Here is a 19,500-nt window from a genome sequence, read left to right as displayed (position 1 = left end):
ACACTGACACCAGTTCTGACACAGAGCACACTGACACCAGTTCTGAGATAGAGCACACTGACACCAGGGCTGACACAGAGCACCCTGACACCAGCGCTGAGATAGAGCACACTGACACCAGCGCTGAGCACACTGACACCAGCACTGAGAGCACACTGACACCAACACTGAGACAGAGCACACTGACACCAGGGCTGAGATAGAGCACACTGACACCAGTACTGAGATAGAGCACACTGACACCAACGCTAAGAGCACACTGACACCAACGCTGAGAGCACACTGACACCAACGCTGAGAGCACACTGACACCAACGCTGAGAGCACACTGACACCAACGCTGAGAGCACACTGACACCAACTCTGAGAGCACACTGACACCAACTCTGAGAGCACACTGACACCAACTCTGAGAGCACACTGACACCAACTCTGAGAGCACACTGACACGAACGCTGAGAGCACACTGACACCAACTCTGAGAGCACACTGACACCAGCGCTGAGCACACTGACACGAATGCTGAGAGCACACTGACACCATCGCTGAGGCAAAGCACATTGACACCAGTTCTGAGACAGAGCACACTGACACCACTGTACCACCCCCCCTCCAGTCACATGTACCACCCCCCCAGTGACATAGTGACATGCACCCCCTAGTCACATTTACCTCACATATAGCAAGGCTCTGTCCCCTCATAGTTCAGTCCATTGGCTGCACAGTGCACACACAGTGTCACGTACCTGGTTGGAGGCGGAAATGCCGAGAGGGCTCCCCTTGCGGCTGAGTGCAGTACACCCCTGAAGTTGGGTACAGAGGGTGTAGTGCCCAGAGAAGCACAGGTTGCCAGATGGATTCCGGAGATAAGAGCTGGTGGGCACCTGAAGGACACCAGGTAATGCAGGAAGCACAGCAGAGTTAAAGTCTATAAGAATCCTTGGTAATACTTGGCAAGGTGTGCATAAGGCGCAGTAGTGAAAGCCAGGCCAGGAGTCAAACACAGTAGATCCAGCAGGAGGATGGGGCAGGTTGCAGAAACTGGACAAACCAAAGGTCTGGTATCAGGAAGCAGGCAGGAACAGGTAACTGTAGCGAAGTCCGTAATACTAGCCGGGATCAGGTATAGGAGAAGACAGCAAGTCGGTAAAGCAAGCCAGGGGGTCAAAACCAGAAGAGCAGATCAGACAGGTCAGGAACAAGCCGGGTCACAACAGGAATCCAAATAGTGCTTTCACAGAGGTTCAGGGACACAGGAAGACTGACAAACCAGCAACTGCAGACACCAGCAGACTTCCTTATATAGGACCATGTGACCTGCTGGTAGAGATACTGGGTCCTAAAGTCCTTCTCCTGCCAGAGATTCTGGGTCCTAGAGCCCTTCTTCTGCTGTTGGCTCCCTGACAACTGACACTATAGCCAGTTCTCCTACGGACATTTCCCTGACACACAGGCTGAATTGGCTCCGTCTCCATCAGGGAAGCCCCGCCCTGGAAGGAGGGTAGACTCGGTGATCCTGTGCTGAGATGCTAGCTGTGCCCTGCCCTTGCACAAGAAAGGACGGACAGGATTTGATGTTGGGGCAGGCCAGTTGAAGGTTTCTATGTGTCTGCTGGTGTTCTGACTGGAAGGACACCTGCACTGCAGTTCCACTTCCAGTGAAGTTTTCTTGACAGGAGTGGGGCGGGGTGTTACAGAGAAGAGAGGAGGCGGGCTGACTGTACTCTGAACGAGGAGGCACCTGGGACTGATGTATGATGATAGCGAGAGGCGGCTCTTTAGGCAAAGTAGGCGGGAGCGAGGCCCCTAGGTGGGCGAGGCCTTAGGCCACCGCCTACTTTGCCTAATTAGAGAGCCGCCTCTGCTCTGAACAAGGAGGCACCTGGGACTGATGTTTGATGATAGCTAAAGGCGGCTCTTTAGGCAAAGTAGGCGGGAGCGAGGCCCCTAGGTGGGCGAGGCCTTAGGCCACCGCCTACTTTGCCTAATTAGAGAGCCGCCTCTGCTCTGAACGAGGAGGCACCTGGGACTGATGTATGATGATAGCTAGAGGAGGCTCTTTAGGCAAAGTAGGCAGGAGCGAGGACCCTAGGAGGGCGAGGCCTTAGGCCACCGCCTACTTTGCATAATTAGAGAGCCACCTCTGGAGGTACTGCCAAATTTATTATCAGACATACTCTTCCAAAGGTTCTGGTTCTCTTTTTTACAAGTGCGATATTCTGTTTGAGATGCCTGGTGGGGTTCAGGTCCAAAAGTACTTGCATTTATGTTGCTGTACTGTAAAAATTTGCTTGACTTTGTGACTGTTTACTGTTAGTTTTTTTGTTCCCTTGTAGGTGTGTTGATGAAATTAATGTGTAAAAATATACTAAAGCGCTGATGTGAATAAATATTACAATATGTGAGAAATAAATATTAAAAAGATAACTAAATAATATAGCTGCAATTATATATATGTGAACTGCTACGCAAAAATAAAATGTTTTAAATTAATAATTGTGCTAATATTAACCTACTAATATTAAACAGTCTACCACCAGATTAAGTGAATAATTATGAACATATAGTGAACCATACAAAATATATGAAATTCCTTCTGTGTAATAAAGCAAACCTTTGCCACAAGTAAAAGAATATCACATTCCACTGTGTACAAACCAAAGTCTCTGCCCTATAATAAGGCTTACCTACAGGTACAGTAAATATCTCCTACACCTTTAGGAGATATTTACTTTAGATGCAGCCAGAGACGTCACCTGCAAATGCGCGCTGAAGGAACGGCATACCCATGCTGTCCCTTCAGTGTTGTACCATAAATAGCGACTCCCATCCGTATGTGCGGGAGTGACATCATTACTGGCATGGCCAATCAGATAGCTGAAGCCTGTGAACCTGGAAAGAGGACTGGGTGAAGATGGAAACGCCTTCAACGGTGACGGAATGATGCTGGAGGGCTTACAAGGAAAATCCTTTTCTTGGGAATACTTGCCTGAAAACGGATGTGTTTTGGATGCGGTTTACTACGGTTTACTACTACCGATTCAAGTTGTCCATACATTATACAGTTTTCTTTTTCAATTTCCTTTAGATTTACCTTCAACTGTGTACAATGTAAAAATTTAAAAACAAAATATTTTATTACAAAAATATATAAAAATTTATAGACCAATGATCATGCCTAAAAAGGTCACACTAATAACTCTCTCAAAACTGGACTATTGTTATCAAAAGAAAAATATATGGAGATGGCCTTTAGTCCAGGCTACCAGGAAGATATTTTAATAGTCAGTCCTTATGCATCAGGTTTGTGGATTTTGCTGGGCTAAAAAAAAGTGAAATGAACAAAGTATATTACAAATGCAATCAAATTTACCGATTTACTGAAATAATGAACCATGGTAATGTAGTATTTATTAAAGCATAGACTTCAGCCAAAATCCTTTTTTTTTTTCAGTTGAGGGCAAAGTGGATTAGAAGAAGAACCTCTGTCGTGATTTATTGTTGTCTGTATGGTTGTTAAAGATATCTCCCCTCTCACCATCTTCTAGTGCAGGGGTCTCCAAACTATGGCCCTCCAGTTGTTCAGGAACTTCAATTGCCATCATGCCTAGCCATGTTTGTGATTGTCAGAGTTTTACAATGCCTCATGAGATGTGTAGTTCTGCAACAGCTGGAGGGCCATAGTTTGGAGATTCCTGTTCTAGTGACACAGAGGTTCCAATCCTATAGCACTTTCCAAAAAAACAAGTGTTTTTTATGATTTATTAGTGGCTTTGTTGGACAGATGTATCTCCATTTCCTGTCCCAGTGACAAAACAGGAAATGAGGGGGCATTTCTCCAAAGGTGGCACAGTCAGCAGTAAAAATCTGATAGAGGTGGTAACTCTATTCTATAGAAAACAAAAACAAACAAGCAAACATTTGTGTTTGGAATTTCACTTTAAATGTTATTTATTTTAATATAACAGCCCACATTGATTGGATGTCATACTACATTCACAAGAGTAAGCATAAAAAGAGAGAGTAGTGCACATAAGGAAGACATGGTCCACACGGTGCCTTTGTTCCGGATCTCCTTTTCACATCTGTTTCCCACATACCACCGGTCTCCAGATGTTTTACACCTGTAAAAAGTGTATTTATTAATCTGTGATATACCCAGATATGCATATTCAGTATAGAAAGTAATGCAAACAAGGTTTAAATATTTTTCAAGGGGCACGTGAAATAGTTTAAGGTGGAACTAGGATTTAAAGGAGAATTGTTTCCAAATAATCCAAAAGTGTCAATGCCACTCCAGAGTGTATAGTGTACTGTAACATTAAGCAAATAAAGCTGTAATGAAATATTACATCACAGTGAACCGTTTATAGTTCTTTCAGTATCATAAATAATATATGCTGCCCTATGCACCCCAATACACACAGCACCATGCCTTGTGATACATGCGCCACATACCCCTAATGCCATAATACTAATCTAAGAGCTCCCATATAACCCAAGAGGCCAGAGGGAGACCCTCAGCTCAGCAGTCTTCATTCACCTGGGGCTCCGAGTCCTCATTGATGGGAAGCTCTGCCAACTTGCTCCACATCTCTTTCCTCCCAACTTCACTCCATCTTCCTGCAGAACCAGGTGCTGAAAGTCAGTGCACTCCAGGCCTGGTACCCACTGCCACTTTGCAGAGTTAAAGGGAGAGAGGAGGCTGCTACTATACTGCAGCCACAAAGGTAGAGAATGAAGACCTTAGTTAGCTGCCAAGTTAAACAGGGTGAAAAAAAAACAAAATGTCAATCTAGTTCAACCAACAGAATAAAAAAAACACAAAATACAGAATCTTTAACCCACAGTTGACCCAAAGGAAGATCAAAAAAAAAAAAGCCCTACGGGCATGGTGCAATTTGCTCCAGTAAATTCCCCCAGGAGGCAACCAGGTATCTACTGAGCTGGCCAGAACTAGTTTTTAGGGAGTCTATTCCACAGCTCTTACTGTAAATAAGCCTTTCTGTGCCCCTTTGTATCCTTTTTTTTTTTATAACATTAAATCATATATTTATTACCACCCTAGAGGAGGAATTACCTTGAATGCCATGATTGCTTTATGTGAGATGTATTCTATTTTTTATAGTCAATACCATGGTTTTTAATTATGTGTCATTTTTCTTGCATGCTATATACAGTATAATAAAATATTGAAACTGGACATGGAAGTTGATCTATTTATGTACTTTTTTTTTTAAAAATATATATGTTTAACACCTTCCCGCCCTATAGCCGAAAGACGGCTACAGCGCAGGCTTAATTTGCCGGGAGGGCGTACATGGATGTCCTCCCGTAATCCTGCTGTCTGTGCACCTCCTGTGGACTCAGCTGATCACAGATCTGGGGAAGGGGCCAATCACAGCAGCCCTTTACCACGTAATCAGCTGTGTCCAATGAAAGTTGATCGCAGAAGTAAGCACAAGACGGTTATCAGCTTTCCTTTTCTCATGCTGACAGCATGAGGAGAGAAAAAGAGAGCTGATAAATGGCTAAAAGCACATCGGCACTGATAATCAGGGCACTGATTATCAGTGCCCTGACTATCAGTGCAGTCCCAATAGTGCCCACCAGTGCTCCCAATCAGTGGTCACCAGTGCTGCCAATCAGTGCCCATCAGTGCTGCCAATCAGTGCCACCTATCGGTGCCACCTATTAGAGCCCATCAGTGCCACCTATTAGAGCCCATCAGTGCCACCCATCAGTGCCCATTAGAGTTGACTATCAGTGCCCATCAGTGGCGCCTATCAGTGTAGCCTCATCAGTGCCACCGGTCAGTGCCACCTATCAGTGCCGCCTGATCAGTGCCACCTCATCAGCGCACATCAGTAAAGGGAGAAAGATTACATGTTTGCTAAATTTTATAACAAACTATGAAAAATGTTTATTTTTGTATATTTAACAAAAAATAAAAAACTCAGTGGTAATTAAATATCACCAAAGGAAAGCTCTATTTGTGTGTAAAAAAAATACAAAATGTAATTTGGATACAGCGTTGCGTGACTGCGCAATTGTCATTCAAAGTGTGACAGTGCTGAAAGCTGAAAATTTTCCTGGTCAGGAAGAGGGTAAAAGTGCCAGGTAGGAAAGTGAGGAATGTACACTATATTTTAGGTGATATTTGCATCTTTGTGTTTTGGGCTTGTAGCATCCTACGTTCTGGGTTCATTTGTATTGCATTTGATATTTGCAGATTCTGAATCCCTTACTTTGGATTTCAGATTCAAATTACACAAAGGCCGTGCTTCATTATTTTTTCTCCCAATGAAGGTATAGGTGTCAGTTGAAGACATAAGACAATGTAATTCCCATGTGTCTGATATAGCATCTTGATTCAGCAGTGTCACCTTAATTAGTAGTTTATTTCATGTGACAGGTTCACAACACCCTTTATACATCAAACAACCATTGCATTATGTAGGGCAGCCCCCGTAGGAGCCGCTGGTGACTAGGGGTCCTGCACAGCCAGGCACACCAAATTTCTACAGGCTCGCTTGAAATTGGAAACGTTTTATTTTTTTTATTAGGGGTTAATAAACTTGAATAGGGATAGGGTTATTATGGAATGCTCACTTGACTGGAACAAAGTCTCTTCAGGGACACTCAAATATATTCACTCTCTGTATACACTCATCCTCCAGTACATCACTTGCTTGCAGGAACAACTCAGACCCAGCCGGAACACTGTTTGATGAATGTGGCAAGGCACTCAGCCAGATCAAGCAAAAGCCCTTTACAGGCAGGGACTGCGGGCCCCTTTGGTGCGTAGAGAAAAAGTCCAGTGTCCTGCTACATACCTGTAACTACTGATCCCAGCACCACCTCTTCAGGCACTGCCAGCCCACCTGGCTACAGCTGCCCCTTTCACTAGCCCTCCTGGCTACTTCCTACAGTCCTCTCAGACTGCCACACTCACCAGCCACACAGCTGTGTTCTCCCTGGAGATATCTCATGCCGCGTACACACGTAGCGAACTATCCTACGGACTTAGTCTGGCGGACTTCCCGCCAGACTGTCCGTCGGACTTTCCGAATGAGCTACTTGCCCACACATGGCACTTTTTCAGTGGACTAATACGGCGTACTAAGTCCGCCGTACTATCCGCCCTACTTTTGAAATGAACGGACTCGCCCACACACACGGAGGAAAGTCCGCTCATTTCGAGCGCTTCTCCAGGTAGGCGGGGCCCGCGAAGGAGACATCGCTGGCCCCGCCACCTGGTATGGACTTAAAGGGGAACCCCAACTCCGAAAAAAATCGGCGTGGGGGTCCCCCCAGGTCCACATCAGACTCTTGTTCGAGCATGCTACCTGGCCGGCCAGGAAAGGGGGGCGAGCGAGCGGCCCCCCCTCCTGATCCGTACCAGGCCGCGTGCCCTCAACATGGAGGGGTGCCTTGGGGAAGGGGGGGCGTGCGCCCCCCCACCCCAAAGCACCTTGTCCCCATGTTGATAAGGACAAGGGCCTCTTCCCATCAACCCTGGCCGTTGGTTGTCGGGGTCTGCGGGCGGGGGGCTTATCAGAATCCGGGAGCCCCCTTTATTAAGGGGCCCCCAGATACCAGCCCCCCCCCACCCTATGTGAATGAGTAAGGGGTACAATGTACCCCTACCCATTCACCTGTGTAATAAAGTACAAAAAAAACAACACATAAGATAAAATAGTCTATTGCACAGCTCCGGGATCTTCCGTCTTCGGGGGGTCTTCTCGCCGGACTCCTCCGCTATCTTCTTCTAGCTCTTTTACTAGCGAAGGAGCCCGGCTTTCTTCCTCGCCGACGGCCTCTTCTTTCGACTTCGGGGGCACCCCCCCATGTTGAGGGCACGCGGCCTGGTACGGCTCAGGAGGGGGGGGGCGCTCGCTCGCCCCCCCTTTCCTGGCTGGCCGGGTAGCGTGCTCGGACAAGGTTCTGATGTGGACCTGGGGGGACCCCCACGCCGATTTTTTTTGGCGTTGGGGTTCCCCTTTAAGTCCATACCAGGTGGCGGGGCCAGCGACGTCTCCTTCGCGGGCCCCGCCTACCTGGAGACCCGCTCAAATGAGCGGACTTTTCTCCGGGCGGGAAAAGTCCGTTCATTTCAAAACTACGGCGGACTGGCATACACACCGCCGAAATGCGAGTCCGGCGGGAAGATTGGAGTGCAAAACTACTTTCGGGTCAAAAAAGTATGCCGGAGGCTACACACGGGGGGGATTGTCCGGCGGACTTGAGTTTGCCGGACTTTTCCACCCGATTGTTTGATCGTGTGTACGCGGCATCAGATGTGCTAGCTGGCTCCTGTTGTCCTCATTCTTGCTCCCGTGCCTCTGGACAGGACAGACTAGGGGGTGGCTACCCTCAAGGGCCACTGACAGCCTCCTCAACACTATCTCCAGCTTCCACCCAAACTCTGCACTGCCCCTGCTGGCCTGACTGAGTATTCAAGAGGGGCCCACCCCCTATCAGCCCACTTGCTGAGGACCAGCCAGGGCCCTCCTTAACATTCCAGGCAGCTCCTCCCAGCCTTCATTCCATTCCTCCGGAAGCCTCACCAAGGCTCCAGCAAGCAAGGGGAGGCACCAGAGGTGTTGCCTTATGAGTCCTCCATCTTCCCTAGATCACTCACCCCGGCCCAGATTAAACACAGACTTGGCTCCCAGCCAAGCCTAAATTTTTTTTTTTCAATTTCTTTATTTATTTATTTTTTTCCCTTTCCATTTTTTTTTTCCTCAAGTAAACAAGAATATAATTTTACATAAACAATCTAAGAGTCATACATCGTGTTTCCATATTCATACATAATAAACAAAAAGAGCATAACAATTCATTCTATTCCCTTAGCCTCTTATTCCCTTTATAATGTAATGTATAAATCCAAAGAGAGAGCAGGCTAGGTTAATGGTAATCTATATAATATATCGGGGCAATATCATAGAGACTTCACTCTCAGTCCCACATACCCCATGTCTGGTCCTAGGTTGGTACTGTTCCCAATCAGGCCAGAGTTATATTGTTATCCTCTTATTTCTCATCTTCCCCCCCTGATATTTTCCCCCCTATTCTTCTCCTCCCCCCCCCGAAAAAAAAAAAGGGGGGGACCAAGCCAAAAAAAAGGGGGGGAGTTCTCATCTCCTTCCCCTATATCTCCCCCTCCTCCCCCTTAAATCGCATCAATCTGTCTCCTTCCCTCCTCCAAGGAGATATAGAGGTTCCATGGTGTCCATATTTCCAAGTAAGTTTTCCTTCTTTTCCTGGCTGTCCATATTAGGTCTTCCATCCTGTTCACCTCCTCAACTTTCTTCAACCACATGCTCACACTGGGGGGTTGTATTTGTTTCCACCTAAGTGTTATACATGACTTGGCTGTATTTACCAAGTGACACAGGATGGAATTCCCACCTATATTTCCTGAGGTCTCTGACAAGTTCAGGAGGAATACTGCTGGGTCCTCCCGTATTTCTACTTCACTGAATTTTTGAGCGATATCTCGTACCTCTTTCCAGTATTTCTTAATTTTTGGACATGACCAAAATATATGTAAAAAATTTCCCACTTCTTTCTGGCACCTCCAACCCTTATTTGATATATGAGGGAAATATTTTTGAAGTTTTTCTGGTGTTCTATACCACTGTGCGATAATTTTATAATTAGTTTCCTGTAGTTTTGTGCATGTTGCTGTTTTAAAAATTGATTGTATCATATTTTTCTTCTGCTCCTCAGAAAAAGTCCTTCCTAGGTCTATTTCCCACTTCCTAAAGAAGGGTACCTGAAAATTTTCTACGGGTTTAATCAGTAACGCGTACATTTTCGAGATTGCATGCGTAATTGGTTCCTTTTCCATACAGAGTTTCTCAAATGGCATATAGTCTCGCTCTAGTAACTCTGGCACTATCTCTGTTTTTAGAAAATGTCCTAATTGTGCCGCCTGCCAGAAATCTAATTGAAAAGGGCCTTTTCTATCTATCATCTCCTGCATTGTTGGCCATTTACCTTTTTTCACGAAATGCGAAGCTTGATATATTCCTTTTTTAATCAACTTATCAAAAGGTCCTTTCTGTATGCCTGGTATAAATCGGGGGTTACCCAATATAGGGACTAGAGGGGAGTTCTGTGTCGATATCTTATTCTTAGCTAAGAGATGGTAGCATATCTGTAATGTGGGTCCTATTGTAGGGTGTAGCTTCGTATCTGAGGTCAAATTTCTGTAGCACCAAGGTGCTCTATGTAGTAGCTCCCTACATTGTGCTTGCTCTAATTTTACCCATATTTTCTGATCTCCATGTCGACACCAGTCTAGTAATCTACCTAGATGTATTACATGGTAATATTTGTATATGTCTGGTGTTGCTAATGTCCTCCGTATCCTTGGTTGTTTGTCTGCCCAAATAAATTTCATAAATAATGTTTGTATAGTTCTAAAGAAATTTCTTGGTATTAACATTGGGATTGCCTGGAGGAGGTACAGGAGTTTTGGCAAAATATTCATCTTGATTATATTATTTCTTCCAAACCAGGAATGTATTCCCCTGTGCCATCTCTCCAGGCATCCTCGTACCATCTTCAATACTGATACAAAATTTAATTCATATATCTTATTGAAGTTTGTTGCGATCGTTATTCCCAAGTATTTCAAGCCATAGTTCGTCCAATTAAATTTATAATTTAATTTTATTAGTCTCGTCATTTTATCTGGGACTGCTATCATTAAGGCTTCTGACTTGGAGCAGTTTATTTTAAAGTGGGATAATGTACTATATGTCTCGATTTCCTTACATAGATTTGGGAGCGAGATTATCGGATTCGTCACTGTAAAAAGCATATCATCTGCATATGCTGCGACTTTATTATGGGTTTCTCCTATGGTTATTCCTTGGATATCCCTGTTGAGCCTTACTCTGCATAGAAGTGGTTCAAGGGTCAACGCAAATAACAGAGAGGACAGTGGACATCCCTGTCTGGTCCCATTTGTTATTGGGAAAGATGTAGATACCACTCCATTTACTCTTACTTGAGCTGTAGGTTTTTCATACAAGCTTGTTATCCAGCCCATCATTTTCCCTCCTAGCTTTATATGTCGGAGTACCGAGAACATGAACCCCCACCCCACCCGATCAAAAGCCTTTTCTGCATCTGTTCCCAGAAATATACAGGGGGTATCGGTAGAGATGACTGTATGTATTAGGTTTAAGGCCTTAATAGTATTGTCCCTTGATTCTCTTGTTGGGACAAATCCCACTTGGTCTTGATGAATCAAAGAGGGCAAATACTGTTGTATCCTCAAGGCTAATAATTTGCTAAATATTTTCAAATCTGCGTTCAGTAAAGATATTGGCCTATAGCTTCCACATTGTTTCGGGTCTTTACCTTCTTTCTGTATCACTGTGATTGTAGCTTTAAGTGTATCTGAGTGGAAAGTCGATATGTCTCCTATTTCATTAAACAGTTTAACCATATATGGACATAATTCCGGCATAAGCGTCTTATAATATTGGGCTGTTAGTCCATCTGGACCAGGTGCTTTCCCACTTTTTATCTGTTTTATCGTGTTTTGTACTTCTTCTAGTGTGATTGGGGATTCCATCTCCTCTTGTGCAGTACTTGTCAGAGTCGGCATTTCGCTTGATCTTATGTATTCATTTATCTTAGCTTGATCTGATGCCCTCAAATTCAGATTATACAATGAGGAGTAGAAATCGCCAAACACACCAGCAATCTGTTCTGGCACTCGTTCTTCCTCCCCACCTTTTTTTCTAATTATAGGTATGTATGTCTTGGATTGTATTTCCCGTAATGCTCTCGCTAGTTGTTTTCCGCATTTATTGCCGGATTCATAGCTACACTTACGTCCTATCTGAATTGCCATTTTAGCTCTGTACTGTAGCAGATCTGTAACTTGCCTACGTGTGCTTATTAATTCTTGTTCAACTTCTAAGTTCTGGGCATGTTTATGTTGGGCTTCTAGATGTTGCATTTTTACTAATAATTCTGTTAACTTTGTTTCTCTTTCCTTCTTAATCCTTGCTCCATGCTTAATCAATACTCCTCTGATTACTGCCTTGTGCGTTTCCCAGATTGTTCCCAAGGAACTTTCTGGGCCTTCGTTCTCCTGAAAGAAGAATTTTATCTCCTTTCTGACATCCTCCAGGACTAAAGGATCCTGAAGGAGGCTCTCATTGAGTTTCCACATCCTAGAGGTTAAATGTTTTTTCCCCGTTAAATTATATTTTTAAAAAATTGGGGCATGATCTGACCAGGTAATTAGACCAATAGTGGCTTCCTTAACTGAGGATAATTGTTTATGCGGAATAAAAAACATATCTATCCGTGAATACACTCTATGCGGATTGGAGAAAAAAGAGTAATCTCTTTCCTTGGGGTGTAATAATCGCCATATATCTACCAGTTTTGTTTCTGTTATTGCCTGGGCTATCCTCTTTCTTATTTTAGGTGTCACTGACGATGTCCCTGATGAGGTGTCTTCACTGGGGATTAATGGGGTATTAAGGTCTCCCCCCATAATCAACTGTCCTTCTTCGAATTCCATAAGTTTGTCAAGTATCTCTTTAAAAAAGAGGTCTTGTTGTATATTGGGGGCATAATATGTTGCTAATGTAACTCCTACCCCTCCTATAGTCCCCTTTACAAACAGATACCTTCCCTTTGCATCTATCATAGAATCCCTATGATTCCATGCTACTGTTTTTGATATCATAATGGTGACTCCCTTAGTTTTGGAAATCGGGTTAAGCGCATGGTAAACCATTGGATACCCCGTAGACCTCAGCAGAGAGAAATTATTTTCTCTGAAATGTGTTTCTTGAATAAACGCTACATCTATCTTCAATCTCTTTAAATCATGAAGTAACATTCGTCTTTTTTACGGGACGTTCAGTCCCTTTACATTCAGGGACATTATTTTTAAAGTTTCCATATCTCCTTGGGGAAAGAGGCAGAGACAAGTAAAGGTGCAAACAAACAAAAAAAAAAAAAAAAAAAGGGGGGGGGAGAACCCCCTCTAACCCTACCCCCTCCCGCCCCCCTCCCTCCCGTCCAATCTGCTACTCCCTCCCTCCCTCCCCCACTACCAATCCCTGGGTTGGCCGTTTACCAACGGTCTCCCCACGAATCTCAAAGCTCTACTGCTTTTACCCACTCAATTTCCGGACCCTCCGGATTATGAGTGTTTACCTAATGGGGTTTTGTGGTTGTGCCTGGCTGCTCCTGGGCGAGCTTCCCCCGTGCCCTCCGCCAGTCTTTTATAATATCATGTTTTCTACTGTCACCTGTTACTTCTCCACATAGATTGTGTCTACTCCAACATGGCTCTTTTAAGAGAGGGGGGGTTAAAAAAAAAAAAAAAAAGGAGACAGAAGCCATAGTAGAGGCAAAGTTAATTATGTCTGTCCATTCACATCTACGTATATACTTTTACATATATACACCTATACCCTTGCATATACATGTATGGAGACACACATTCACAGCTGCACCTGTGTTTGTAAATTCATACATGTACCCATCTCTATATTTATCCAAAGCTTAAGCCTCTCCTGTATATATAATTTATATCAATCCCCCCCCCCCCCTTTCCTATTTTCCATGTCTCCTCTCCGTTTCTCTCTTCCTTCCTCCAAGAGCCATATTGTGTATTGACCTTGTTCCAAAAAAAAAAAAAAAAAAACGTACCATAATACAATAAAGCAACAATACAATATAATACCTTACACTCCTCATCCCAAAAAAAAAAAAAAAAAAAAATTTCTTTTCTTTTTTTTTCTTTCCCTTTTCCCTTCCCTTTTTCCTCCCCTTTTTCCTTTCCCTCTCTCCCTTTCCTCCTCAAAGGGGGAGGGGAGGCAAGGTGGGGAGAAGGAGAAAGGGAGAAAGAGAGGGGAGGGGGGCCGGAGGCCACATCTTATAAAGTTATTTTATTCATCCTTAAGTTCAGGTAGGGGGGTCTGGTCCCAATCCGTAAACCCTCCGTTTCCCCCAGGTCCCTAGCTATGTGCTTTATTTTGTTAGTGGTGATATTAAAAGTTACTAATATTGGTGATTAGTGATTGACCAAAAAAAAAAAAAAAAAAACCAACAGTTTCTTGTGTCCTAATTCTATATACTCTCCCCCAATATCCCTCCTTATCCCACCCTCTCAACCCTCACAAGTCTAAACCATCCCCTGTGCACCATCATTCCCATATATATTTACTGACCCTCCACATCCATTACTCCCTCCCCCCCCAAAAAACAAGAAAAAAACAAAGAAAAAAAAATATTATGTATTATATTAAATCCCCCCCTCCTCCCAACACTTCTAAAAAAAAAAAGAAGAAACCACTGCAACCCCTATCATCCCATTTTCCCCCTCTTTATCCCTAGTAAATTATAATAGTAAATTATATTACTCTCCTAAGTGACCACCTCTTCTAGGAACCTCGGTCATGTGAATCCCCCCCAGGGACCTGAACCCCCCCCCCTTTATTATAATTACCTAATCTTATTTGTGTATTTATCTTAGACTCTCCACCTGTATCCCCCCCCCTCATCCCTCATTATCTCCATTCATCCTAATCCAAAAAAAGATATTAAGAGCATATCTCTCTCCTCCCATACTTCTTAAATCATCATGGAGGGAATTAATTAGACAAGTTGAAAACCTATGGGATGAGGCTACGAAAAAAAGGAAACAGAGAAGGGAAAAAGCCCCAACAGGCGCACAAAAGAAACAAAAAAAAGGATAGGTTCAGGGATATGAGTTAATTTAGCTTAATTTCTAACACAAGTCTCATTGTGCTGTAATATGTCTTTCTCATCTTTCCCACTCCCTCTCTTTCCCTCCTGTGCTTTCTGGTTTTTTTCTCTGTAGCTGAGAGAGTGGGAGTCTCCAGTTCGGCACCATAAACGGCTCCACACCTATAAAGGCAAATCATTTTGGAAGATCGCTGTATAGTCTCAGTGTGCATGTAGATGTTCCTTTTCTTATTACCACAGCAAGAGGGTATTTCCATCTGTATGCATGTCCCTCCCGCCGTACACAGTCCAAGACAGCACGCAACTGTGCTCTGCGCTGTAGTGTGGCCCGGGATAAGTCAGGTAGGAGCTTCACTACTGATCCCTCTATCTCAATATTGCCAGCCAACCATGCCTTCCTCAGCAAAGTCTCCTTATGCGCGTATCTATGGAGGCGGCAAATTATGTCCCTGGGCCTTTGCGGGTCTGCTGATTTAGGCCCTAGCGCCCTGTGTACTCTGTCCAAATCCATGTTAGGCGGGACATTACCCTCTAAAATCATGTGAAAAATGCTCATTACCTTCTCCTGCAAGTCCTCCTGCTCAGCGACTTCTGGGACTCCTCGGAGCCTCAAGTTGCAGCGACGACTACGATCTTCAAGTTCCTCGATCTGAAGCTGCATCTTCACCAACGTCTCACCCTGCTCTTTGCTCTCCCTTTCCACTCTCTCCATTTTTCCTTCAAATCTGTTGCTTAGGGGGGTGTGGTCTGAGCATGGCTAAGTGAGGGCGTGCAGAGTCTGTGCTCCTAGCTGAACCGCCAGTCATAGGTGATTTGCACCTGAGGATCCCGGAATGAGTGCGCCTAGACAGAGAGAAACGAAAACCTCGCGTAGAGCTGCAGGGTGCAGTGCCCCACAACCCACTATACAGCAGTATTTCTCCCCGAGGCGGATGTCAGCTGCCGGGCATATCGCGGAGACTACGGACGTAGCTAAGCCCCCCGAGGTGGTGAGCGCTCGGACAAACAGGGGGGAGATGAAAAGCTCAATCGAGGCTGGGAATGGCAGAGAGGAAAACGAAGGAGCTACCCCTCGCACTAAACGATCGGAAGCGGAGGCGAGTGCGCGGACGAATAGGGGGGAGACGAAAAGCCCAACCGAGGTCGGGAACGGCAAAGAGGAATGCGAGGAAGTCACCCCTCGTAGTATACGATCGGAAGCGGAGGATCTGAAGAGCTTAATCCAGGCTCTACCAACGAAAGCCGATATAGAGGCTCTCATTAAGAGAGTGGAGGAGACACACCGTGCTGAGATCCAGCAAGTACACACTGAGATCCAGGTAATTTCCGACCGCTTGATAGTGGGGGAGGTAAGAGTAGCCAAGCCTAAATTTACCTATATTACAAAAAGAAATCTATGTACAGCCTAGCACTCTACACTAGAGGGTGCTACAATTACTTGAAGTCACCTGGCTGTAAATGGTCACCCTATCTGCCCTCTGTTCCCCGAAGCCTTCTGGGTTTACAAGTGCAGCTTACCTGCAGACGTCGTCCCGGCAAAGGAGATCCGCGCTGTAGCCGTCATTCGGCTATAGCGCGGGTCTCAAGTGGTTAAGGGCAATTATAATGCTGATGCAATGTGGCCCACAATGAAATTGAGTTTGACACTCCTGCACTGAGGCAAGACATTTTTACCTGCATGCCGGCTGCTGGTTTTCCAGAACACAGATTCCATCATTCAAACAGTTATTTTGTGCGCACAGGACTGGCACTTTGGGTGGTGGTGATGTGGGTGGCGGCAATGGTTGTGTCTGTCTTAATTGGGAAATATCTGTAGAAATAAAGAAGAGATAATGGTTTTCTGTCTCTGTTGAGGCGCTGATAAGCCTGTATAACTAATACACAAAGACAATGAAAGAAGCCGAAGTACATTACATTTGGTTATATATCAAAAACAATTTATTAGATGCACTAGAGCCTATCCCAATACACTTCAAATAATGTGTATGAAAAAGAAAACAAAAAATGTGTAGCTGCCCCTTTAAGTGTGGGTGATTCATCTAGACTTAGGCCATATATATATATATATATATATATATATATATATATATATATATATATATATATATATAGATAGATATAGATATAGATATATAGATATAAATCATTTGTAGGCGATCGGAGGGGTAAAGAGCCGGCTCAAATAGTTCAGTAAAGTAAAAATGGCTTTATTCAGCAAAATAAACAGAAGAAACAACAGACTTGTCTTGTAACACAGGTGCAGATGTAGGAAAAGTTCAATCTCTTTAACCAACAGGCTGATATATAGATAAAGTACATGGCTCTAGCCAGAGCTACAGTCTCTGATATGGTTTTGCTCACCCCAGCAGGTACGCAATACAGCAAAGGATCTTTTCACACAGCATGCTGCTGTGTCTCTCTTTCTCTCCTACTCAAACAGCTCCCCTCTAACATTTTCAGCCCAGCTGGCAATAAGCAGGTCTGAAGGGGAAGTAACTGCCCTCTTCAATTAACCCCTTGAAATACCCTGTTCCAAGCCAGGGGTCTGGACACCACGAGCCAAGTGACAATAGACCCGAGAAAGGGCATCCGCATTCTGATGTACCTTTCCTGGTGTCAGAGAACTCACCATGTGAAGATCCGTCCCCGTGTAGCAGCAGTTCACCTTCGTCCCAAGGATCATGCACAGTGTCCCCATCAGAGGCGTGCGAGTCCTGGTACGAACGGACGCACGCCAATACGAACACGTGGACGCACTCGCGCCAACCGAACGTTTGCACGTAATTACACACGCTTCTTCTTCTTTGTGGCCTCTAGAGTGAAAACCTCCTCTGGTGCCTGGAATTGGGGCAGTAGAGGGTGATGCCGCCAACGTTCCAGAAACCGCTGATTTGACAAAACTCACTCTTCCTCCACCTGCTGTTCCTGCTGCTGTCCATCAGCCACCACCTATACCACTACACCCGCCTCCACCTCCACCTTCTAGTTACATCACTGGTATGTCTACAACCAGCTCCTACAAATGATGACACTGTATACTATCAATCGTACTGACTCCTTTACTGGGTGAACTATCTAAGAGAAGAACCCCAATCACATTTAGAGATTTACTTTTAACCTTCTGTTGCATCTCTAGGACAGGAAGTGAAGGGAAATCTCCCCAGTGGTGCACAAATAATAATAACCTAGCAGGGGTTAAAACTCTTCCTACTCTATCCAGAAAAAAAGAAAAAAAAGATTTTGGATCTAGATACACTAAACCACTAGACCTCCGGGAAGATTTATCCCCCTTCATGACCAGGCCATTTTTTGCTATATGGCACGGTGTTATTTTAACTGCCGATTTCGCAGTCATGCAACACTGTCCCCAAACAAAATTTATATATTTTTTTTTCACACAAATAGAGCTTTCTTTTGGTGGTACTAGATCACCACTGCATTATTTATTTTTTATTATATAAACGAAAAAAGACTGAAAATATAAAAAAAAGCAAAAAATATATATATATTTTACTTTCTGCTATAAAACATATCCAATAAAAAAATAAAAAAATTTAATTTCTTCTTATATTTTGGCCAAAACGCATCCTGCTACATATTTTTGGTAAAAAAATAAAAAAAAGTGTATATTGATTGGTTTGTATGAAAACTATAGCGTCTACAATCTATGGGATATATACTAGAGTTTATATTTATTTATTTATACTATGTAAGGATTGAGGTATGTTGAAACAAAATGGTTGACCGTATGTCTTACTAATTACTTGTATTTCTCTCTGTAAAATAAGGATTCGTCATCTATTGTCACGTACTCATCAAGAAGAGGCCGCATCAGCCCTAAAAAGCAGTCTACGCCCAGAAGATTGTCTTATCAGCTGATAACACCCGGAGAATTGTCTTTCCTTTGCAAAAATGTTGTTTTTTTACATTTGCTGATGTTTGCCCTTTTCTGTCTATAAAAGATGTAATAAAGAAGCCTCAGAGCCAGAGCCAGTCAGAGAAAGTCAGAGTTAACGACGGACTTCTGAGCAGAAATACTGAATAATACCTCCGTGTCTCTTTGCTTGGATAAGAACTCTAACTAACAATTGGGAAACGGTAACATAACCTGACAAATAGGTGACTTGTTGAGGTCACACCTAACATTTCTGGCGCCGCGAATAGGGACTCGCTGAAGAAACTACAAGAGGCGAACGAACATAAGGACGGAACAAAGAGGCTGGGCACATCAAAGAACCACAGACAAATCCTGCGCAGGTAAGAAAAGCTTTATTTTCTTATAAACTCTGTGCTTCTTAGATTTGTGCCCACCTGATCTGTCTGAATTGTTCTTCAGGTAAAAACCAACCTCTGTAGTAAGCGGGTCTTGAACTTAATATTTTGGCTTATGTTACCGTTGTTTCTTGTCTGTCTACTTGTCATCTGTCTGTTGTGAATGAGATAAGCCCTGTTTGTATGGTGTGAATTGAAACATATATCATCCCAATGGGTAACGGAATGCGCCCTTAACTCGTAAGAGTACTTTGGGGGTCCGACACTTAAGTTTGATATACGCTTTTTGATTCATGAGCCTAAAAACGGGTTGAAAGTATAAGTCCTGACTGCCTCAATAAAGCAGGAATAAGAAACGAATGCTGAGAGATTCCATGGTAATGGGACGGAAATAAGGTCTCCACAAAGCCCGGAGACCTAGTCATATGTGTTTGGCCACCAAAAGGGAATGCTTGTATATGTTGT

This window comes from Lithobates pipiens, unplaced genomic scaffold (assembly GCF_037356315.1).
Source record: "Lithobates pipiens isolate NorthernLeopardFrog02 unplaced genomic scaffold, aLitPip1_a1.2 Scaffold_19, whole genome shotgun sequence".
Taxonomy (NCBI): Eukaryota; Metazoa; Chordata; class Amphibia; order Anura; family Ranidae; genus Lithobates; species Lithobates pipiens.
This window is presented reverse-complemented; position numbering follows the sequence as displayed.